The sequence below is a fragment of the Pipistrellus kuhlii genome, unplaced genomic scaffold (genome assembly GCF_014108245.1).
Source record: "Pipistrellus kuhlii isolate mPipKuh1 unplaced genomic scaffold, mPipKuh1.p scaffold_m20_p_3, whole genome shotgun sequence".
Lineage (NCBI taxonomy): Eukaryota > Metazoa > Chordata > Mammalia > Chiroptera > Vespertilionidae > Pipistrellus > Pipistrellus kuhlii.
In genome coordinates, this window is record NW_023425529.1 from 154,230,776 (window position 1) to 154,256,548 (window position 25,773).

A 25,773-nucleotide genomic window follows, 5' to 3' on the forward strand; every position below is an offset into this window, starting at 1 on the left:
CTTTATCAACTTTACCTTGGAAATATATCTACACGGTAACTACTTTAAACACTCCTATTACCTGATCTATGCTATCCTCCTTCCTAGATGAGATTGTTATAATGTAACTTAATATAATTTATCTTAGTGGCATCCCTTCTTTCACACTATTTCCAATAGTCCATCTTGAACATACTGCCAGAGTGACTTTTTTATTTATTTAAAAAAATTTTTTATTAAATTTATTGGAATTACATTGGTTAATAAAATTATATAGGTTTTAAGTATTCAATTCTATGATACATCATAATACATCATATTGCATTGATATGGCTCTTGACTTTTTCTATCTGACTCATTTCGCTCAACCTGATTTATTATCAAGAGCCATTCATTTAAAAACACTAGTCCTACTGTAACAATCCTCCATTCAAAATTTCCCAATAGCCTGCAAGTTTCTCTCAATAAAAGCCAAAGTCCTTACAAAGTCCTACAAAGATGAAAGCAGCTCTGTGGTTCATTCTGATATCATTCCTTATAATTGTCCTCCTTGGCAAAGATATAGCGGTCTCTTTAATCTCCTTAAATAAACCAAGCCTATCCTTTGCATCTGCTCTTCTATCAGTCTGGAACAGCCAAAACCTTCTGGTTTTTCCTCAAAGTTATCTTCTCACTGTTCCATTTATAACCACACTGTATAAAATTGTAACATATCAAATCTTTACAAAAACGAACGGTTTTGTTACCTCCTTCCTGGCTTTTTCCTGCTGTGGCGTTATCATCACTGTGAAGTCTTCATTTCTGTCTCCCCCCACTGGAGTTCAGGCCTGCCCTATTGCTTACTAGCTAGAAGAGCACCTGCCATGTTTTAGAGGCTCAAATGTATTTTAAATAACTCTGTTTGATGTGCTTATCATTAATTTATATATTCATCTATTCATCCTGTTATTTTAGAAAGAAACCTCCCAAGCCTCAGTCCTCTCACTTAACAAAATGGGAATAATAGTGGTATCCATATCACCTGGAATTAATTTAAGAATTACATTTTAGCCAGGACCGGTTTGGCTCAATGGATAGAGCGTCGGCTTGGGGACTGAAAGGTCCTAGGTTCGATTCCGGTCAAGGGTATGTACCTTGGTTGCGGACATATCCTCAATAGGGGGTGTGCAAGAGGCAGCTGATCGATAACTCTCTCTCATCAATGTTTCTAACAATCTCTCTCCCTTCCTCTCTGTACAAAATCAATTAAAAAAAAGAATTACATTTTAAAACAAATTAAAATACTTAGCATGGCCGAAACCAGTTTGGCTCAGTGGTTAGAGCGCCTGCCTGCGGACTGAAGGGTCCTGGGTTCGATTCCGGTCAAGGGTATGCATTTTGGTTGTGGGCACATACCCAGTGGGTGGTGTTCCGGAGGCAGCTGATAAATGTTTCTCTCTCATCAATATTTCTAACTCTCTATCTCTCTCCCTTCCTCTCTGTAAAAATACATTTAAAATATTAAAAAAAATACTTAGCATGATGCAAGGTATATGGTAAGATTTCAAACAGTGTCTTTGAAATGGTGGCAGAAGAATATGCCAGTTATTTAGTTGCTGATATAAACTGATAACTGTGAGAAATACCAGACATGTATTCTTTTCAAAGGGAGCTAATAGGAGAAATATATAAGGATTCCAAACATAAAGTAAAACTTAAGTGTTTTAGAGAGGTAGATGAAGTATTCATGGGATCTAGGTGAGTGACTCAGCGTTTTACTAGGACTTCTGAGGCAAGAGACAATAGGTAACATTGCTGTTCTCCTTTGCATTGGCTCTTTGAACTTGGCCAATTTACTTGACCTTTGTAACTTATAGAATAGGAATGTTTAGGAATGTTGATGGTGGTGGTGGTGGTGGTGATGATGAAGACAATAATTTTTCACAGAGTTGTTGAAAAGATGAATTGAGAAGGGATGTGGAAAACGTTTACTATAGAGCTTGCTCATTCCACTGTCCCAAATATAGAATCTTACCACAGCAAAAGAAATTTATGTGTCTAGAGGAAAATCCTGTGGAGACTATTTTTCTTAATATTTTTTTACATGAGGTAAAGGATATATATATAATTTAATATAATATATATATTAAATGAGGAGAAATGTGTAATTGAGGCAAAAAGTTGAGAGTTAATTTTTTGAATTTTGTCTGAGTTTGACTTTTTGCAGCAACCACACTGCTGTCTGTCTTCCATATAGCCTAGGAAGGCTGCCTTTTATGTATATTTTTGATGAATAGGCTAATACACTAAGTAAAAAAAAAAATAAGTCAAGCTTATCATCTATAAAAATTATTTGACTGTGAAAACTCTTTAGCCAATGACAGGATGATTTCTAAGGACATAGACTTCAAAAAGTAGGTCAGAATTGTGTAGATGAGAAAAAAAAAAAAAAAAGCTCTTTTATCCGCTGCAAATTTGGCACTTCTCCATCAACCACTGAAACAATGCAAATGCCTCCTTTCTTAACTAGAAAATTGAGAGTGCAAAAAAAATTTGCAGATTTTCTAATGTGGATAATTTTTGCTGAGTCTTGCTGAATTCCATCAACCAGGGCCCATAGGCATGGTATTTCTATTTTCTTTACACACAGCTTTACTTTTGACCATACTGAGATTCATTCGTGATTTTCAGATAGTCTTCCTTTTAAGATTGTAAAATAGACACTTTGGTACATTTACACAATGGAATACTACTTGGTTGAAAAAAGAAGTAACTCTTACCATTTGCAACAGCATGGATGGACCTGGAGAGTATTAGGCTGAGCAAAATAATCCAGTCAGAGAAAGATAAGTATCACATGACCTCACTCATATGTGGAATCTGATGAACAAAATATATCCAGAGACATATATTCAACAGACTGATGAATTTTAGAGAGAAGTGGAGGTGGGTGGGGAGAGATTAATTGGGGAATTTATATAAATATATGCATGGCCCAGGACACAGACAATATTGCGGTGAAGGCCTGGGAGGGGCCAGTGTGGGGAGAAGAGAGTCAATAGGAAAAAAACAAACAAACAAACAAAAAAAAAAACAATGGGGACATCTATTATACTTTCAACCATGAAAATAAGTAATAAAAAAGATACTGAGTTTTCAATGCCTCCTTCTTGTAAGAGAAGTGTGTTAAATAATTGTTTTAAATGTTAATATTTCTTTTATACTGTATTCTTTTGGTAGAGAAAAAGTATGCATTATACTTGGATACAGCTTCAGAACAAAACGCATCAAATATGTAGTTTTGCTGACATCACTGACAAATGATCTGCTGTATCGAAGAATATACAATAGAAAATAATAAGTTTTCTCAGTGTTTTTAAGTTACAACCTGGAGTTACAATCCCTCCTGAATGTAGGCCCTTTTCCTTGGCAGCGCTCACTACAATATAAATTATTTGGTACTTGTTTACTAGTTTAATGTCTCGGGAGCTTCATTAGAAAGTAAGCCTCACCCGGCTAGTATTGCTCAGTGGTTGAGCATCAACCTGGTCAGGGCACATGCCCAGGTTTTGGGCTCAATCCCCCGGAGGCAGCTGTTCAATGATTCTCTGTCATCACTGATGCTTCTACCTCTCTGTTCTCTCTGTAATCGATAACACTATATTTTAAAAGAAAAAGAATGGAAGCCTCTTGAGAGCAGAAACTATGTCCTGTTCTTAGCTCTAACCTCTTCATAAAAAAAGAATGTCTGAGTTTGTTAAGAGGGACTCAACAAATACTTATTTAGTGCCTTGAAGGTGGTTGAATTTAGCTTTAAAAATTGGAAGGCTATATAAATGCATCACTGAATAGCTTATAACCTTGGGGTGCCATATTGATTGACATCTTATAATGTAGATATTTTAAAGTTCAGTCACACAAGGTTTGTGTGAGCCAGGAGAATATGTGATGGGATCAGGTAAGTGTATGCCTAGCTAATGTCAATGATGTTTTAGAAGATCATTCCGGGATGTTTTAGGAGGGGGCTGAACCTAGACTAGGTAAACTGCTGCTTCTGTTTCCCTGCTAAAATTTATAGCAAGATAATTAATTTGTGTTGACAGTTTAAGTTTTGTACACTGAGTGGCCAGATTATTATGATCTCTGAAAGCATAATAATCTGGTCACTCAGCGTATATCCTATATAATTAAAGGCTAATATGCAAACTATCCCCTCAACCAGTAGTTTGACCAGCAGGCAGGCTGGCCAACTGCCCATGTCTGCTCCCCCTGGCCAGGCTGACCGGACCCTACCCATGCATGAATTCATGCACTGGAGAGTGGCAGGATTACTATGCTTTCAGAGATCATAATAATCTGGCCACTCAGTGTACGTTAAGCATGCCTATTATTATTTACTTCACAATAGTGTTTGTTGCTGATTTTTAACCACCCAAATATTACTCCCATCTGCCCATACAAAATTTGGTCTCAAACTTGGAAAGGCTTTTCACAAATTTTTAATTTGTAGCCCAAAAATAGTCAACTGAAAGGAAATAGAAAAGAATTTCTGTTTACAAAGAAGATTGAGAGAGAACAATGAATATTTACATTCTAGCCAGCTTTCCAGAAGCTCACACAGAAGAGGGGGGTTGTTGAGGGAGAGCTGTGGAGCGTGCAGCCTGCAATGCAAGAGCATCAGAGGCTCCCTGCTGTAAGAGCCACGCTTGGGGTGACAGGGGTCACTCTGCCTTACCCGACATGTCTGGGAACCTCGGAAGTTGCTAACCTCTCACCTCAGATCCTCCCACACAGCTTTTGCTCACTTTTCTCTTTGACTTGTGCATCTGTGTTCTCACTCAGCCAGGAAAAGTACAAACGGTGGGGTTGTGACCACAATGAAGCGAGAACAAAGGTTTCTGAGTGAGGAAAACCAGATTGTCATTTTAACACTACAGACGAACTGTTACATTGTCACTCCTATACATATGTATGTTTACTTGTTGAATTTACTTGGCTTATATTGGCTAATTATATAGGTTTCAAATACAATTTTATAATACATTATCTGTATATTGTATTGTGTGTTTGTTACCCAAAGTCTAGTCTCCTTCCATCACCATTTATCCACTCTTTACCCTCTTCTACCTCCTCTCCACATTTTCCTTCTTTCTGGTAATCACCATATTGTTGTCTGTGTCTGAGTTTTTTGTTTGTTTGTTTGGTGTAATTCCTTTACCTATTTCACCCATCCCCCCATCCCTCCCCCCCCCCCCCAGCTGTCAGTCTTTTCTCTATATCCATGACTCTGTTTCTATTTTGTTTGTTTGTTTTGTTCATTAGATTCTACATATAAATAAAATCTTATGGTATTTGTCTTTCTCTAACTGGCTTATTTCACTTAGTATAATACCCTCTAGGTCCATCCATACTGTCACAAAAGATAAGATTTCCTTCTTCTTAGGGCTGAGTAGTATTCCATTTTGTAAATGTACCACAGCTTTTTTATTTGCTCATTTAGCCATGGGCACTTGGCCTGATTCCAAATCTTGGCTATTGTAAGTAGCAATGCAGTAAACATAGAGGTGCATATATTCTTTTGAATTAGTGTTTAGGGTTTCTTCATATATATTCCCAGAAGTTAAATCCTTGGGTCATTAGAGAGCTTTATTTTTAATTTTTTGAGAAAACTTCATACTGCTTTCAACAGTGACTGCACCAATCTGCATTCTCACCAACAGTACACAAGGGTTCCCTTTTCTCCACATCCTCACCAACACTGATTTGTTGATTTCTTTTTTCTGAGCCTGACCTGCTAAATGGTAATTCCAGTTTTACTATGTGCATCATCTCCTTAGTCTTTACGATGCCTTTTGACGAGCCAGGATTCCCTTGCTCGTGTGTTCTGGTTAGGGCCAGAGTTGGAGGGCAAAAAAAGAGACAGGGACTATTAAGTAGCACAAATACCGTACCTTCTTGTAGTTATTCAAAGATCAATCTAGGCCCTAGATTCTAGGGAGTAGAGTGAAGGGATTTTGCAGATGTGATTAAAGTGGCTAATCAGTTGATTTTAATCTAGAGGGAGATCATCTAGTTAGGCCTGACTTCATCAGCTGGAAGGCCTTTAATAAAAGAAGGGTTAGGCCTGCTTCCTTGAGCTCAGAGATTGCAAACAGCTGCTGGGTCTGGAATTGACCCCCCCCCCCCCAATCGTCCTTGGACGCCTGCTTGTGGGTGGACAGCCTGCTTTAGCTCTTGCCAGCGGTGTTCCAGCCTACTGGTTTCCTTCTTCCCACTCCCTACCCTAGAGACTTGGATTGACTTAGCCACCTCCACAGTGCTATAAGCCAATTCCTGTAATAAATCCCTTCAGTTTGAACCATTACTACTGTATTCCCCCCACCCCCAAATGGATATTTTCAACACTATCATGAATATAATGAAACTTGAAGAATTAATTGTGTAATTCTCTGTCCTGCAGTTAAACTCCAGAGCCTGGGGCTTGAAATATTAGGCTACTCTGCCTGAGACTCACAGTGACCGCCAAACTGTCCTGGAAAGATCTTAAAAGAACAAAGAGGAAAACAGAGCAGATCCCTGAAGGCAGGCATTGTATTCATCTTGCTTATTACTATTTTTTTTTTTTTTGGAGATCTGGTGGTGGTATTTGTTACTGAATGAATGACTAAATGAAAAGTATAAAATGCTAATTATGTGTAGGTGTTTTTATCACCAATAATATTTCAAGTTTCTTGAGATCTTATAAGATCAGACTTAGTCCCAGCACTTTTGCTGCCCTAGAGAGGACCCCTACAATCATTTATTTTTCTTTGGATCAGAAATATGGATGGAAAATCAGAATCTTGTCTCAACTTGACCACTTGCTTTTTCTTGGTTAATCTATTTAAGAACACTGAATCAAATTTTAAGAATACTGTATAAGTAACAAGCCCAATAGCATTCTCTCCGTGTGTCACAAGAATGTCATTTAGGATGATGAGATAATATCCCAATGCCTGCGATGTTTGTAATGGGTTTTGAGTAGTCATGGTGATCTGGCTTTGTATTTGGCATTGAGAGAGATCCAAAGAGGCTGAGGTCCTGAACTTGGGGAATTCACAGTTGGGGTGAGACAGGACAGCATACCTGAAATGAGCAGAGACATGATCAAAGGCCAGTGTGTGTTCCTTTTACATATATATCTGGATGTGCTTTGTGCACCTTAAATGGAGCAATTAGATGTTGAGAGGTTGAAATGGTAAATCTTTCTCTAAGAAGACAGGGATTTTGCTTTTAAAAAGTACTGCTTGATTTTCAGCTCCTAAGACAATGCCTGATTGTAAGCGATCCATAAATAATTTGTTTAATTAGATGAAATTTTAGGCTAGTTTACATTTGCAGAAAAAGCACAAGTTTATCGGTGAGAAGGGTAGCATCACTCTAGATAGAGAGTGAGGTGAGGAAAAGTACTAAATCTTTAGCTGTCCTTGGACCAGCGCTAACATTTCTCTGTTGTGTGATATTAGATTTGCGTGTGTTTAAAGTTATATTCTGATTCTGAAATATATCACTTCCCAAAGAAAGAGAATTTTAGCCTTGGGCTGTGACGTTCAAGCTACTTTACCAAAGAGCTTTTCCTGAAATCTAACATGAATTTCTCATACCTCTCTAAAAACAGACACAATTCTGAGGCTGACTTTAGGAATTTTTTTCACTTCTTTTTTTTTTTTTTTTTTTTTTTTTTTTTTTTTTTTTTTTTTTTTTTTTCCTAGCTTTACTTTTTTCTTACAAGGCCATAATTATTGGGTAAGTTTTCAAGACCTTTCTGGGGAATTGAATATCATTGGGGATTTGAAAACAGCTCTAATGGCCGAGATAGGAGTGAGCACTAATGTGCCCTGGATAGAGAATTTCTGTGGGAAATTGTTTTATTGATTCTTCCTAATGAAGCATCATTCCTCTGTGTTTCCCTGCTTCTGGCCCAGACTCTGATTCTATATGAGTGAGGGTAGGAGCCCAGCAGTATGAGGCAGTGCTGCTGGCCCGGGCAGATCACTTGGGGATTTTTATTTCATTTTGTTTTGACAGCCAGATCCATCTTACAACCTTCCTGTTCTTTGTTTTCATTCCCAGTCTTAGGGCATTAATTAAAGCCTCCCTCTCACCTGATTCACAGAGATTCTGTCTGAAAGTTCAGGCTGTCAGCAGAAATATGTCCTCACGTAGCACCAGTGTGATCCTGGGAAAATACAAATAAGCACATTAAACAAAAGACGAGTTAAGAGGCAATAAGACAAATTTCCCAGATATGGGCCGTTTCACTGCAAATCCACTTTAATATCTCTCTGGTTACACTTGCCTTGTGCATATAAAGCATGGGGAAAGAAGAACTGAGATCTAATAATTCAGAAAGCAAGAATGAAATGTGACATTTTCATGATTGAAAAAGAAAAATAAATCGATTGTTCTTTGGGTTAAGAGAATTAATTGGGTTACCAGCACTTTAATTTAGCCAGGAAGACACATATTTTGTTCAAAAAAAGAAGTGACTTTGTTTATCAATTATCTCTGAGGGATCAAATCGGAAAATGCAAGGAAAGATGAATGCTCTTTTAGTCCTGGCTTAGAGGCTGAAAAGGAAGCAAACTACTAGTATTTAACCTTTCCCTGACTCAAATTCTCCGTACTTTGAAATGGCAAACCTATTATCATCAAAAAGCATTTATTGAGTGTCCAGCCTTGCATGGTGCTGGGATTTGTAAAAGAAAGGAATTTCTAGAATATATGCTAAGAGATACAAGCGAGACTGAAGTCAGTATATAGTTTTAAAAATCACACAGGTGTGTATTAATAAAAATATTTCATTTACTTTTGTTCAAACATTATACACATAATATATACATAAACATATACATTATTATTTGCTATGTGTATAGTCTATATCATATTTTAAATTTTAAATTTTTATTTAAAAAATATTAAAATTTGCTCTAATATCTGGTATAGGTATTTGTTAAAGAAAGAAACACAACTAAGATTCTCCAAGTGCCTTCTACATGTTAATCACTGTAGACACTTCATATTTCTTGCTTTATTTAATCCCCAAAATGACTCTATGAGGATGCCTTTATGAACTGCTCTTGTAGTCTTTGAGTGCAGAGAAATTACATATCAGGGCCAAATTCTGTGAGGTAGAAATCAGTTTCAACCCAGGTGTAACAAACGCTACTGCTTGAACTCCTTTTATCACCCATCTTCCATCTTCTGGAAAAGGTTGAGTTCCACAGTGGTATCAACTACTGGAGGGCAGATGAGTAAGGACTTAGCTGTGAGAGAAGCTTGCAAATCTCACTCCAGAGCTAGTTGACCTGAAAAACCACCAAGTCTCAGCTGGTGTCAGAAGTTCATCCTAGCTTGGTCACTTTTTACTTGTGCCTTGAGTGAGAACAGAAATAGCAAGCCCGTGCTTTGGTTGGTAAATCAATGAAAGAAACTGAGGTGATCATCTGACAAAAATAACATTTTGTAAAGAAAGTTGTTTTGCTGGGAGTGGGACTAAGTTTTTCCAGCTTGCCTGTTTATACTGATGAAAAGCCCTTCATAAAAATGTGCTCTTCAGGCTTATGTCAGACAACCCTACAGAATTAACTTGTGTGATGTCATCATAATGAACTGTCTCCTTGAGGAAGAGTAGGGCATTCATAAACACCAGTGCTGCAAAATCCATGGACAGATCCATTTCTATTCAGACCATCCTTTCTTTACTGACTGCTACAATGCATCACTTTCTACATAGCTGTAGAAATCCAAGTGTATAGAGATAAAAATCCCTTCATCTTCCTTGTTAAAGTTGATGGGTTCTTAGTGGAGGGACACATTCAGTGACAGAGCAGACAAGACTACGAAAATGACCTTCCCCTATTCTTCTGTGGTTTTTATATTTCAGCTTTCAAAATTTGAGAGAAAAAATGATTGTGCAAAGATTTATCAGTTACCTAAATTCACAGCCTACATAATTTGGAGTCAGTAGATAATGTCTAAGTGGAAATAATAGTGTATTACTTACCTTTATGAATTTGAAAAATAACACCAGGAAGACACACACACACACACACACACACACACACACACACACATATACACACACAAAACCCATTAAAAGTGATTGGCTCTCAGGGGTGGAGATGAGTAAGAAGGAAAATTTAGTTAATTTAAATGACATGGATCATGATATTTGAGTATTATGGAAGATATGTCAATCAATGTAGTTATAAATAAGAGATTTCCATAAAGAGAAGAAAAAAAAAGCTTACACTTTAATTCATGTGCTTTAGGCCAGACTAGTGGCTTGATTTTTGCATGTGTCATTAAAGAATTTTATTAATAATATTCAAATATAGCTTGATAGCTGGTATTATGATCCTCCAACTTTGTTCTTCTTTTCAGGATTGCTATGGCTATTTTTTATTTCATGTGAATTTTTGAAGAGTTTGTTATAGATCTTTGAAATATGCTGTTGGTATTTTAATGGGGATTGCATTGAATCTATAGATTGCTTTGGGTAGTATTTTAATGATGTTGATTCTACCAATCCATGAACATGGTATATTCTTCCATTTGTGTATATCTTCCTCTACCTCTTTTTTCAATGTTCTGTAATTTTCTGAGTATAGGTCTTTTACCTTCTTAGCTAAGTTTATTTCTAGGTATCTTAATTTTTTTGTTGCAATGATAAATGGGTTTTTTTTTTTTTTTCAGTTTCTCTTTCCATGAGTTAATTATCTACACTAATAAGAGAAACATGAAAATTGGTCATCATTCCTCTATGCCCACTAGCCAATCAGAGTGAGTATGCAAATTAACCCAACAAAGAACGTAGTTAATTTGAATGATGCAGAGTGAAGACTTAAAACAGCATAGAAGGAAGAAAGAGGAAAAGCAGAAAGCGGGGCAGTGGTGGCAGTGGAGGGAAAGCACAGGCACGATGGTACGGGAGGCAAAGCATGGAGTAGAAGGCAGTGGCGTCGGGAGGGAAGGGAAAGTATGGGGTGGTAATGGCGGCGGGATGGAAGGCTACAGGAAGCCCTGTCTTTGCAGGAATCTTCCTGCAATGGGCCTCTCCTTGGTGTTTAAAAAGCCACAGATGTATTAAAATCCTTTATTATGATTGTATTGTTGTTGATATCTCCCTTGACATCTTCCAGGAGTTTTTTTTTAATGTATTTGTGTGCTCCTACATTGGGTGCAAATATGTTTACCAGGATTATATCCTCCTGTTGTATCAACCCCTTTAGTATTATGAAGTGGCCTTCCTTATCTCTTGTTATAGCCTTCACTTTGATGTCTATTTTATCTGATATAAGTATTGCTACCCCAGTTGTTTTTTTTGTTTGTTTGTTTGTTTGTTTTTCCATTTGCTTGGAAGATATTTTCCATCCTTTCACTTTCAGTCTGTATGAGTTCCTTGTTTTGAAGTGGATCTCTTGTAGATAGCATATGAATGGGTCATTTTTTTTTTTTTCCCATTCAGCCACTCCATGTCTTTTGATTGGAGCATTTAATCCATTTACGTTTAAAGTTATTATTGAAAGGTACTTGTTTGTAGCCATTTTTATTTTTTTGAACCTGTGTTCCTTCTTATCTTTTTATTTCTTCTTTTTACAGCATTCTCTTTAGCATTTCTTGCATTGCTGGCTTGGTAGTGATAAACTCCCTTAGCCTTTTTTTGTCTGCGAAGCTCCTGATGTCCCCTTCAATTTTGATTGATAGTCTTGCTGGATAGAGTATTCTTGGATTTAGACCCTTGCTTTGCATCATGTTGTGTATCTCCTTCCATTACCTTCTAGCTTGATGTGTTTCTGTTGAGAAATCATTTGATAATTTGATGGGGGATCCTTTGTAGGGAACTCTGTTTCTCTCTTGCAGCCTCTAAGCATTGATCAGGCTGTCAAACCTCAGAGGGAAGGTAGGGGAGGGTGGGAGAAAGGGGGAGAGATTAACCAAAGGAGTTACATGCATGTATATAAGCCTAACCAATGGACCCAGATAACAGGAGAGTGGGGGCATGATTGGGGGCGGGATTGGGAAGGTAATGAGGGAATGAGGACAAATATGTAATACCTTAATCAATAAAGAAATTAAAAAAATAAAAACTTTCTGAAAATATTTTTTAAAAAAAGCCATAGATTTCTGGATGTTAATTTTGTATCTTGCCGAAATCACTGATTAAGTTTAGTAATTTTTTGATGGATCTTTAGGGTTTTCTATGTATAATATGTCATGTGAGAATAATGACAGTTTTATTTCTTCCTTTCAAGCTTGGGTGCCTTTTATTTCTTCTTCTTGTTTGATGGCTATAGTACTTCCAGTACTATGTTAACAGGAGTGGTGAAAGTGGGCATCCTGTCTTGTTCCTGTTCTTAGGGGAAATGGTTTTAGTTTTTGTCCATTGAGTATGATGTTGACTGTAAGTTCGTCATATAAGGCTTTTATGAGGTATGATCCCCCTATTCCCACCTTGTTTAGAGTTTCTTTTCTTCTTCTTTTTTTTTTAATCAAAAAAGGATGTTAGATTTTGCTTAATGCTTTTTCTGCATCGATTGATATGATTATGTGATTTTTGTCTCCCAATTTGTTTATGTGATGTATAATATTTATTGATTTGTGGATATTGTACCACCCTTGCATCCCCAAAATAAATCCCACTTGGTCATTGTTTATGATCTTTCTAATGTAATGACAAATCTGATTTCCTAGGATTTTGTTGAGGATTTTAGCTTCTATGTTAATCAGGGATATTGGTCTGTAATTCTCTTTCTTTGTAGTGTCTTTATCTGGTTTTGGGATTAGGGTAATGCTGGTTTCATAGAAAGAGCTTAGAAGTGTGCCTTCTAAAAAAAAGAAATGATATTTCAAGTTTTAATAAACTCAAAGTTATCATCTTTTCAAGGCTATAAAGGACCCTGTTTAAAAAATGTTTTAATCTAAAAATGGCCTCTTACCTTATCACACAAAAGCTTTGATAAGAGATAAAGAGTGTATATATTTAACAACTGTCAGATAAAACTCTGAGTTGTCTTCATTTAATTGTCTTACACAACATAGCTTGAGACCTTAGAAGCCAGTAATGAACTTCTGTCTTCAATTCTTCCATTCTTTGCTTCTAGCTACTTGAGCCATTCTTTTTAGCTCTGCCTATGATTCCCATTGACTGTCCTAATCTTGAATCTTGAGAGCTTCTTGTTGTCTGCATGTGTCACAACTATCCAGATTGATGAGCCTGCAACACACATTTACCACATGACTGAAGGAGGGCCATTTCTTTTCATATACAACTAGAAGCCTGGTGCAAGGAATTTGTGCACGGGATGAGAGGTCCCTTAGCCAGGCCTGCATCCTCTCTAATCTGGACCCCCAGGAGATATCTGACTGCTGGTTTAGGCTCGATCCCAGAGGGGACATCCCTCTCACAATCTGGGACCTCTGCCTACTAACTGCTCACCTGCCTGCCTGCCTGATGACCCTCTAACTACCCTCCTCTGCTGGCCTGATTGTCCCAACTGCCCGCCCTTACCAGCCTGATCACCCTTACTTGACCTCCCCTGTCAGCCTGATCACTCCTAACTGCCCTCCCCTGCCATCCTGATCATCCTTAACTGCCTCTACCTCAACCCCACCACCATGGCTTTGTCCAGAAGGACATCTAGAAGATATCTGGCCTTATTAGCATATTACCTTTTATTAGTATAGATAGTGTAACAGTAGTAATAGCTACAGACATTATTGAATACCTAATATGTGCTAAGAACTTTATTTATGTGCAGTAACTATTACATATTTTTAATCTGACTAATTTGATAAAGAAATGAAGTATATTGCCCTAGCTGGTTTTGCTTAGTGGGTAGAGTTCAGTCAAGGGCATGTTCCAGTGTTGCAAGCTTGATCCCGAGTAGGGTCTTGCAGGAGGCAGCTGATCAATGATTCTCATCATTGATGTTTCTCTCTCTCCCTTCCCCTTCTTCTTTGAAATCTATAAAAAATAAATAAATAAATAAAAAGTAATCTCTCAATGGGTGTTTTAGGTGTTTTATTCAAAGTCACAAAGGTCACAAAGTCACACAATTGGTCAGAGGCAGGGCTAAAATTTGAATGCAGGAATCCTACCTCTGGGTCAAATGTTTTCTCCACTATATCATAGCTACATTTCTGGGTGTATTCAAGGTTCTATGTGTATGGATGTTTGCTTATTTGTGTTGACCATTATAGGCATAAAGGACGAAGGGATATTTGTAAATTTTACATCTCTCAGACACAAGGTTTGAATTATTTTAGAAAATAAAGCCAAACCATGTTGCAAAGACCAAGCAATTCATGCTTGCAGTTTTATGTAGGTATGCAGTTTAATGCGCTGGAAATTCACACCTTTGAGATACTTCTGCCTCTGAACCTCAATGTGCTGACCTCTAAAATAGGAATGTAAAGTTGGTATGCAAATCACCCTACATCATGGACATTCAACGAGTGTTGCCTCTTTCTTGCTTATGTTTTGCCTGACCTCCCCTAGTGAGTCATTTTTGTCTTCTAAAAGTAAAATCTCTATTTCTCCCACACTTAATTTGAGTTCTACCTTGAGCTATTCTGCTTTTCATTAATTCCCCTTCTACTGCCCAGTTACCTGAATAGTTGAAATAGTTCTAGCTGCCTTTTCCCTGATTGTTTCTTATATACTGTTATATGTAGTCATGCCTGAATTGAGCCTGTTTAGCCCATGAATAATCCGGGCTGGCTCCCCCCTCTTCTCTTCAACTCCTATCTAAGACAGGTCTGCATGTTCTCGCACACCTGGCAGCCTGTGGTGACATGAGCAACTGCTTCTACACACCACCTCTCTGCTTATCACCTGACAGCCTCAGCTGTCCCATCACTCTTCCTGTCTTTCCAGTTCTAGTGAGCAAACATGTGGTAACCTTGACAGCGTCTCTCACAGTGGTAGCCATTGTGAGAGCGTCCTTCAGCCTCTGCAAAGCTGGCTCTGCCCAGAAAAGAAACAAGCTTATATCCAAATCAACATGGTAAAATTAAACCAGAAAATGTGGAACAGTGGATTTATTTTAACAATATACAGTGAGAGCTGTCTTTTGGGGAGCTTTTTCCACATAGAATGTTTCATGCTGAAATAAACTTAGTTGGAATATTGAGTCACAGTTGTATTTTATGAATAGCAACATCTCAAAATGGGTGAATTTTAAAATGATTTCTGAAGAACTCATAATGTTTCCTGTAACAAGGTGGTCATAGGGAGATGTAGATAAATGTGCTAGCAGCAGTATATTTTGGGCCAACCAGAGCATGCTGTGGAGTAAGAATAATAGTAACAAAACATAGAGCTTACTCACAGAATTGCTCCCAAATAAAAAACACAGAGGAGGTGGCTTGAGAAGCTCATATTCATACCTAATTCAGCATATTCTTATTAAGTGACTGCTGGACGTTTTTCTGGGCACTGGGAAACATCAGTGAACAAAACAGATAAACTCCCTGCACTCACATTCTCTAAGCCTTAGAGTCTAAGGGAAACTAATGAGCAAGCAAACAATTCATGATGTCCAGTGCTAATTGCTGTGAAGAAAAGTAAGAAAAGGAAGTTTATCAGTTTCCTCGAGCTGCTGAAACAAATTACTACAAATTTGGTGGCTTAGAGCAACACAAATATATTCCCTCACAGTTCTGGAGGCCAGAGTCCAAAATCAAGATGAAGGCAAGGCCATGCTCTCTCCAAAGGGTCTGGGGAAGACTCCTACCTTGTCTCCTTCAGCGCCTGTAGCTCCAGGTGATTCTCAGTTTGTAATAACGTAACTCTCATCTCTTGGTCCTCAGACAGACTTTTTAATTACATATACAAAGACCCTTTTCCCAAATACATTTTTATTTAGAGACCCCAGGATATGGATATGGATATGGATATGGATATGGATATGGATATGGATATGGATATGGATATGGTTATATATAGGAATCTCTTTCACGTCATGCGTGGAAAAGGTTCCAATTCAGGGTTCGAGTTCTGGAGAAGTGCTGCACGCAAATGAAAAGAAATTCAATTTGGCGATATGGGGGGCCAGCTGGTAGTCCAACTCTAGTGGGAGGACTACTTCCTGCTCTGGCCCTGCCATCCCCTTTTATTAAGGCTTAGGGGAAACCATCTTAGGCAACACAAACAGAATTTACATGTAGCCCTTAGGCAGGAAATAACAGAAACTTACATGGGACAAACAAGGTGGAGGCTGCTTCAGCTAACAATGTCTCAACTAAAGGGTGAGTGGTTAGAGCAATTAAGGTTGTTGACCAGCCTTCTTGGCTTCTTGTCAACATCGCTCTTTTAGTGAAACTGATAGATAGATAGATTATATATATATATATATATATATATATATATATATATATATATATATATATATCTTTTTTTTTTTTTGAGGGGGGTGGGGTTCCTTTCAACCCACTATATAGGAAAGTAGAGTGGTGGGGCCTGGGAAGCTGTTAAACATATTAACCAGGAGAAGCCTTTCTGAAGATCTGATGCATGTGCAGAAACATTCACTGTGGGGCCAAATCATACTGTAATCTATGTGAGGAAAGAGCACATTCCAATAAGAAAGAATAGTGAGCACATGTGGCCTAACATGAACATGAGATGGGCCTTTACAGAAACAGAAAGGAAAAGTAGAGTCACTTGGGGGATTGGGGGTGGGAAGAGATGAGGTTGAAGAAGTCCTTAGTGGCTGGAGCACACAGGTTTGTGTGTGGCCAGGCACTGGGTCATTTGGAGGTTGACATGTGCTTATTAACCTGCTCATGGTTAGTTCCTGGCACCCTTTTCTTACTGTCTCCCTGCCCTGTCTTGATGTTTTCTGATTATCAAGACCTGCTCAATACCATGTCACTGTTTCTACTCTTGGCTTCAGGGATACGGAATCACAGTTGTATGCTTTGCACCCATGTATGCACTCTGTCCTCCTGTGTCTCTGGAACCTATTAGGTGCCTGGTTGAAGGAGGAAGCAGGAAGCTCCCACTTCCCCACCTGTCTCTTCTAGATACCCTGTGGTCTGGATCCGGTATGCTCACCAAACTGCTTTCAGTTTTCTAATTTTTTTTTTTTAAAACATTTTATGGTTATACTAGAGGCCTGATGCATGAAATTTGTGCAAGAGCAGGCCTTCCTTTCCCTGGCTGCTGGCACCAGCTTCCCTCTGGCACCTGGGACCCTTCCCTCGCAGCCTCAGTTTTGTCTGGAAGGTCGTCCAGAAAGATGTCCAGTCTAATGAGCACATTACGCTTTTATTATCATAGATTATATCATGAGATTAAAAAAAAGAAAAACAAAATAACTTAAGTAACTTTACCTTTTATTACTATACTAGAGGCCTGGTGAACACAATTTGTGCACAGGGGAGGGGGGGTCCCTTCAACCTGGCCTGCATTCTTTCTAATCCAGGACCCCTTGGGAGATGTCCTACTGCCAGTTTAGTCCCCCTCTGCCACCCTGGTCGCCCCTCATTGTCCACCCTGCTTGCCTGAGATTGTGCCTAAATCAGCAATCAGACATCCCTCTCACAATCTGGGACTGCTGGCTCCTAACTGCTCACCTGTCTCCCCCCCACCCCCCCTTCCCACCCTTCCCCCCGCCTGGTTGCCCCATACAGTCATCTCTCCTGTTGTTTTGGTCATGATGCACCTGACTTTTTATATTTTAGGATTACCTTTTCTTTTTGAGTACAGGTAGGCCTGTTAAGGAGAAGCCTCCTAGGTTTTCATATATTTCCAATTTTATTAGTAACTACAGATCATGGGGAAAGGCAGTGCTAGCTTTTGAAACTTGCTGGCTTGTTTTCATGGTTTCTTAGCTTGGATACCACTTTCATCACTTATCTGTAACTTCCACCTGTAACCAGCATTGATATTCCGGATCTTGCAGTGAAATTCACTTCGTTTGATGTAGTGGAGAACTTCAAAGGCTAACACTGGGGGTCACGTGGCTTTGTGAGAGTGCAGAGTTGAAAGCCCAGTCAGACCATACAGTCTGCTTCTCTGTTTTCCACTGGACAGTTAACACGGAGGATGTGCCTTAGGTGAATGAAGAATCTGCTAGGTGACACTCTACCACTCATTATAATACCCAAGGCTCCCGTGAGAACAGAAGGAAGAGGTGAGAAAATGTAATATTCATCCTAAGTTTGGGATGCTAAATGGAGCAGCTTTGACTTTGTAGCATCAAAATGTATCTACCATCCTAATTAAAATCACCCTGCATATTAGATTAAACTGAAGTAAGTAACTGGAATAAATTTATTTTATGTTTTTATAATCAAATAGAGGCCCAGTGCATGAATTAGTGCATGGGTGGGGTCCCTTGGGGTGGCCTGCAGGGATTGGGCCCCAGCTCCTGTCCCCAGGCTTGCATCCCTGCAGCCCCACCTGGCACCCCACCTTGGCCTGTCACTGCCCCCTCATGTGCTCCACCATCCCGCCTGTGGGGTGATCGATTGGGGCCGGGGCCCCCCAGCTGGCTCCCTCAGCACCTGGGAGTTGGGTGGCAGCCACGCCCCCTGCTGCCCCCGCTGGTTGCTGTGTGTGAGGTGATTGGCTGGGCAATCAGGTACCACTCCCACCTGCTTTGGCATGGTACAACCCACTCACCTGTTCCACCATTCCACCACGGTCCCACTCTTATTGGGTCCAACAGCTTCCACTGCTGCCTGCTGCCAGTGCTGTGTCACTGAGGCTGACCATATTCTGCACTGCCCCCTGGTGGTCAGTGCACATCATAGCGAGAGGTTGAACTGGTTGAACAATTTGCGTATTAGGCTTTCATTATATAGCATTTTGTCTAATAAAAAAGTAAATGAATTTCCCCATAACTCCCTCCCCACACATTTTTCCCCCTTTGGCTTGGATCCTGAGCTAATTCTTATCACCCAGGCCAATGGAAGTGAGTAGAATTAATAGTTTCTTTTTATCCTTGCACGTTGGTTTTCCTCTCCTCTAAGAATTTGGGTGAAAAGATAATAATTATCAGGTCAGTATAAACCTTCCCCCAAGCCTTCAATAAAGGCAATAAAACAATTTTCCCTTTAATGTATTATAGAATATCATTAAGGAAAGAATGTTCAACTGTGACTTCATAAGAGAAAAATATACTCTTGGTAATGACTGCTGTGACCTTTGGAAAGATTTCCTGAAAACGTACTTAGCTTGCTTCTGTTTAGGCAGCAGAACCACATCTGTCCTCGGTCCCGTAACTATTGACCGAGGCCCGCAGCGGTGGCTTCTCATGACAGCACAATTGAGCGTAAGTCCTGGCCTCTGCCTGGTGTGCCACCTGGAGAGAGGCTTTGGACACATCAGCTCCGCTGCAGGTCATAGGTGAATAGTCCTGAAACATTTCTGGAGTCACTCAGGTGAAACAGCCTTTGGAAATCGTGCCCTGTCATTTTTCTGGTGGTATCCTACAAAAGAAAGATAATTGAACAGGTAACCCCATTCAGATACTTCTCTCCAAGTCAAACTTCAGCATTCCATCACCAGGACGCTTTCTTTTTTCCTACGTGAGAATAGGACGGGACCATTTCAAAGTTGAAACAACCCACTCACCTGTTCCTGCTTCTTCCCATGAAAAAGACAATCAGACTCATTTTCTATTAAACCCAAAATGTGGACCTTTCCTGTAACTCTGCATGAAAAGGTGGCAGAGGCAGATCACAGCCATTGGTAATTAGGAGACAATGATCTTCTGGCGCCGCCCACTCCAGTCCCTGCCCCTCCCAGCCTGTATCATTTGGAAGTAATGCAGGTCTCAGCTGGTGCAGGGAACATTCACCTCCATTTAGCAGCAGGGGGAGGACTTGAAATTTTCCATGTTATTTTTGGGCAGAATTAACAAGTCAAAGAGCATTAATTGAAAGGAGAAAAATATGGTTTTTCTCCAGAAATGTCATAGGCAGTTATATTATCGGTCCTTCTCACACGAAGGCAGGTCATCATTAGAACAGAGTAAATCAACATAAAAGAACAACATCAAATTGGCACAATCTTATGCAACTGATGTTATTACGGGTTGTTGTTTTTTTTTAACAGTCGAAACATGTTGCATATTTTAAAAAAACCGTGTATTTACAAATTAGAAGCCATCGGTTGGTAAACATTATTTAGCAAGTTCCTCTGCAAGGATTTAAAAGGTCACTGAAAATACCAAAATCATTACAGATTGCTGCAAAGTTTTCCGAGAAGGCGGGTCTGAAAGGCCTGGAACCGTTTCCATCTGCTCAGGGCACACTTGAAGGGAGGCTGGGAGCCTCGGCAGCAATGGGAAGCTCCCTGTGATGACACTGTCTCTCCTGTGAGAGCTGTTTAGTTTGAAATGTGCTTTCTGGGATTTAAAAAAAAAAAAGTTTTTTATAAATATTTAATAGACTTTTTTTCTCCGGTTGAGATACCCACACACACATATAACGGTTGGCCATTAAAATCTATTTTCAATTCTATTTGGAATTCAACTGAACTCTCAGGTAGACTTTGGTCTGATGTGCACAGTGACACCGAGATGAGAAATCTGAAGAGACACGGGTTTTGAGCTGGAAATTTTTTCGGCAGCGGCGACTTACCAGCATGCTCTTTAAAAACCACCGAAGGGAAGAAAATGAAAATGTGTCGTAAGGTGTGGAACTGCCAAGAAGTTGCCACGCATATTTGAAAAATCACTGCTGCGTGGCCAGGTGCCATTGTCTAGAAAACTCTAATAGCCTACAATTTGCACTTTTGTTTTCATACTTTAATTGCATGGCTTTTTTGCAGTTGTGAGACAAAGTTCCCATTGCATGTTGTTCCTATTTGGCAGTGGACCAAGGATCAGGAACTTACAGAAAGAGAGAATCAGCTTCCTCTGGAAACCATGTCTTGCCTTATCTCTCTCTGTTTTTCTGAGCATGAACAGAAATCAAAGACTCACACGTTATGCTGCCCAGCAGAGATGCTTGCTTAGGAAGGGGCCACATTCAGTAGTGTCCTCTGACTTTCTCCAGGAATAGATTAATAGGCAAAGTGGCAGCAAAAATATCAAGTCAGCTTTGCCAAGCGCTGTCAATGCTGTTAGAGCTCCTTTTGAATCATTGCAAATTTGAAAACATGGCTACAGGACTTTAAATGAATGCTCTCTGGGGAAATATACATGGATAGGGAAGAGATTCTACCTTGCGGTGATCAATCACCTTTCAAATTCCTAATGATAAAACACAATTTCTCTTTTGCATAACTTTTGATTTGGGAAAAGATGTTTGCTTCTTTTTAGGGCAAGTATAACACAGTAGCATTGCACAAATATGGAGTTACTGTTGGTGTCATTGGGGTTGGAGTTAAAAGTTTCTGGAAGACTTTGAGGTCACTTATTGTAAACGTATTCTTTCAGTAGAAAAGAAAAGAAATAGAAAAAAATTAAGATTATAAATATTTGCTAAAAATGTGTTACTTAAGTGAATATTTATTGTGTGAATCTGATAAGCAGGAAAAAAAAAGAGCTGGACACACTGCTTCTAGCTCCATAATAAAAAAAAATTAAGAGAGAAAATATATATACCTTTTCATACCTCTTTTTTTTGTTTTGAAATTGCAATTTCATTCAAGAAAAAGGGAGTAATCTTCTGTAGTTAATGATGGTTAGAAGTGTAAACACCATTGCAAGGAGGTTAAAACATAGATGTCAGACAAATGTGAAGTTAAAGATGATCAATGAAATGGGAGAAGTTAATGGATGTCCTTGTCTAATATGCATCATTGTTGTCATTATTGAATGAATTATTCAATAAGTTGGTTTCAAATCAAACTGGAATTAGCTTACGTGGAAATGGGGAAGTATCGACTGAGAATTGAAACTTGTGGCAGATGACACTTCGGTCAAGAACACCAGGAGGATTTATTTTCCATCTTCTCTCCTTTGGCTGCTCTCTACAAGTTGGCCTCTTTGTTTTTCAGATTGGCCGCCTCTGTGCGAGGCAGAAACATGGCTGCTGGATATTTCCCAAGTCTATCACCAGACAGAATGGGGATCCTAGTTTTTATTTCCAAGTTCATAGTTCACAGGAAAGGGTTGCTTATCTGACATTGGGTCAAGTGTACATCCCTAAAGCAATCAAACCATTTTTTTTTTTTGCCAGGTTTTTGTTGTGCTAGTAAGCTCAGAGGCACCAGTGGCCCACTTTTAAATCAACTGCAGCAGTCAGGAGAAAGAGATGCTGGGGCTGACCGGCAGACCCGACCCTGAGCGACAATGAACAGATTGCTCTACCACAAGTTTCCGTGAAAGAAAGGGCTAAGGAACTACTTGGCTATCGCCACCAGTAGCCCTGTTCGCCTGCCCCCTTTGGCTTTTATTGTCATAATAGCTTGAATGAAAATTAACCTCTAGATACAACCAGCAAGGTAAGCATCCTTGAGAAAGTATATGCTTCTACAAGGTCAGGTCTTTAAAGACTAAACATCGAGATTCTAGCAAAACACCCCAGGGAATCTGGCTTGTTAGGAAAAGTCAAGGCAGGGGCTGCCACCTTCTGCAAGGTCCTCTCAGAGGCCCTTGACCATTTAGAGAATTCTCCTTACAGACATTCCAACCAAGTCCCCTGCTTCCCCACAAAGAGTTTTTAGTAATGCAACTCCCAACCAAAGCAGGTGGCGAAAGAAGGGGGGAAATAGGTGGCCCAGCAGAAGGGAGTGCTGCTCTGAGTGGATAAAATTAGCATAGTGTATATTTACCACATGCAGTTAGCTGAGCATGTTTTCTGAGACTCATAGACTTCATCTTAGTTCTCTAGGCTTCATCACCCCTAAAGGTGAAGCTTTTTCTTACGGGAGAATATTGTTTATTGGTAATATATATTTTAAAATTAAAGAATATAAGCAAAGGAAATACTTGAGAAAAGGCCATGCTATAGTTTCAAAACTAAAGCTAGAAATGATTAAAAAATATAAATTGATCTAAGGAAGACATAAAGTTGCTAAATAGAGTGTTAAACTTTCTCTTCTCAGAATACTTGTATGATCTGGACTTCCTTTGCCCAGGTGAGCTTCAGGATACCGAGTAACTGGTTATAGGCATGAGGCAGCTGGTATTTACAGGTGGTTTAGAGCTGTTATCTCACTGCTCTGGGACCGAGACATTCAGAACTGTTTCAAAGCAGGTGACCGAGAGTGAATAGGAATGGTTGTTTTGGAGTAAAAGGCAGGGCAGCTTTTAGAAACATCTCAGAATGATGTTATCTATGACTTCACTGTGGGAGGAAGACCTGAAGTTGACTGATGAAATGTTTTGGATGGAGTAGACCATGCTTCCAACTTAGTCACTAAACATTCATAATTATGCCACTTAATAGAGAAAAAAGTCCTTTGACTATTGTTAAGTGTGGACTTTACATACAAAATTAAGACATTATTTTAACAAAAGCCTTGTTGGTGTTTTGGCCAAAATAAGTACCTTCTAAAAATAGATTCTCCTTCTCCAAGAGATATATGGATTAACATCTTCACAGTTAGAATATTAAATTCACATAAAACTCAAGTATGTTGACATTTCAGTGAAGAAACAGTTCTCCAATAGATGGGTCTTATCTAAGTCAATAGGTCAGAGAGAAATGGAAGAAGTCTCACCAGGAAACTGTATTTCCGTCTGGAATGTTCATTTAGTTATTCAACAAATATTTATCAGGCACCCACAAGTGCCAGAAGCTGTGTTAAAGCTGTAAGCAGAAAGAGGAATCTCTGATGTAAGGAGCATCTACTTTAGTGGCGCACACATATTTCAGCAAGACTGGGTACAACAGGCCATGTGCTGTAATGCAGCTTAGAGTGTGCTGTGGAATACAGAAAAGAGAGCCAAGCAGTAAGTGCTGAAAGCTTTTGTGTTCTTCAGTATTTAAAGAGATGCATGCTCCAACTCAAGGTGAAAAATGGTGGGGAAATATGAACACTGGTCAAAAATTGCAATTCCGCATACTTTCCAGTAATGTAATCAAGTGGAAATCTCAGCGAGTGTAACCAGGAAAAGAAGGGAACTTAGAAACTTAGATACATTTTAAAGTTTTACATTCCTCAAGGTTAACAAAATTTCCCCCTTATTCTTGGAAAGTGAAATTGTCACTCTGTGCCCAAAACTTAATGAGATATTTAATAGTTTCAGACTAATGATAAAGTATTTCTAGTACAGATAATGTCAATGAATCCAGAGTTTCCTTCTGGTTTTAAGTTTTTTTTTTTTTTTTTTTTTTTTTTTTTTTTTTTTTTCATTTGAGACCATATTTTCCCTCCCCAGCCCTTATTATTATTATTATTATTATTACAGATCATGGAAATGGCTGTAGAGTCCTGTCTCTGCAGCTGCCTCTAGAAACAGTACCCCCACTGGGTAGCTGCTGTCACAAGAGCGGCCACTTCTTGGTCTCAAGATAGTGTCTTCCTCTTGAAGGAGTGGCTGCCTCTCATGATAGTGCCAAGCTGGGAAGATGTATCTGGTGACAGTAACTGCCTGTTGCCCTGTGACCCATTCAGGCAGCTGCCTGACATGAGATTTAGGGGATTCTAAAAAATTATGTGTGTTTTTTGTTTGTTCTATTATTTTATTGAGATTACAATGGCTAATAAAATTATATAGGTTAAAGGTGTACAATTCTATAACACACCATCTGTATATTGTATTGTGTATTCACCACTTTAAAGTCATGTCTCTTTCCATCACCATTTATCCCTCCCACACTTTCTCCTCTCCCTTCAAACCCCTTTCCCTTTGGTAATGATCATATTTTTGTCTGTCTATGAGGGTTCTTTTTTTCTTTCTTTCTTTCTTTCTTTCTTTCTTTCTTTCTTTCTTTCTTTCTTTCTTTCTTTCTTTCTTTCTTTCTTTCTTTCTTTCTTCCTTCCTTCCTTCCTTCCTTCCTTCCTTCCTTCCTTCCTTCCTTCCTTCCTTCCTCCTTCCTTCCTTCCCTTCTTCTTCTTCTTCTTCTTCTTCTTCTTCTTCTTCTTCTTCTTCTTCTTCTTCTTCTTCTTCTTCTTTTGTTAATCACTTTATTTTTTTTTCCCACCCAGCTCCCCTACCCTCACCCTTCTGACAGCTATAAGTTGTTTCTGTTTTGCTGGTTAGTTTATTCTGTTCACAAGACTCCACATATAAATGAAATCACATGGCACCTGTTCCCCTCTGACTGGCTCACCACACCCAGCACAATACTCTCCAGATCCATCCACACCTCTGCAAAAGGCAAGATTTCCTTCCCTTCCACATTGTACAATAGCATTCCATTGTGTAAAAATGAACCACAGCTTGTTATCCACTCATCTGCTGATGGGCTTCTGGGCTGCTTCCAGAATTTAGCTATTGTAAATAGTGCTGCTATGAATATAGGAGTGTATGTATTTTTTTCAAATGAGTGTTTTGGATATCTTTGGATATATTCCCAGAAGTAGAATCCCTGGGTCATAGGGCAGTTCTATATTCAATTTTTTTGATGAAACTGCATACTGTTTTCCACAGTGGCTGCATCATTCTGCATTCATACAATGCAGGAGGGTTCCCTTTTCTCCACATCCTTGCCAACACTTTTTTTTTGTTGTTGATACATTGGGTATAGCTATTCTGACAGGCATGAAGTGATGTCTCATTGTGGTTTTAATTTGCATTTCTCTGATGATTAGTGACATTGAGCATCTTTTCATATACCTGTATGTTCTCTTTAGAGAAGTGTTCATTTTTTAAATTGGATTTGTGTGTCTGTGCTCACAAATATCTCATTAATATCTCATTA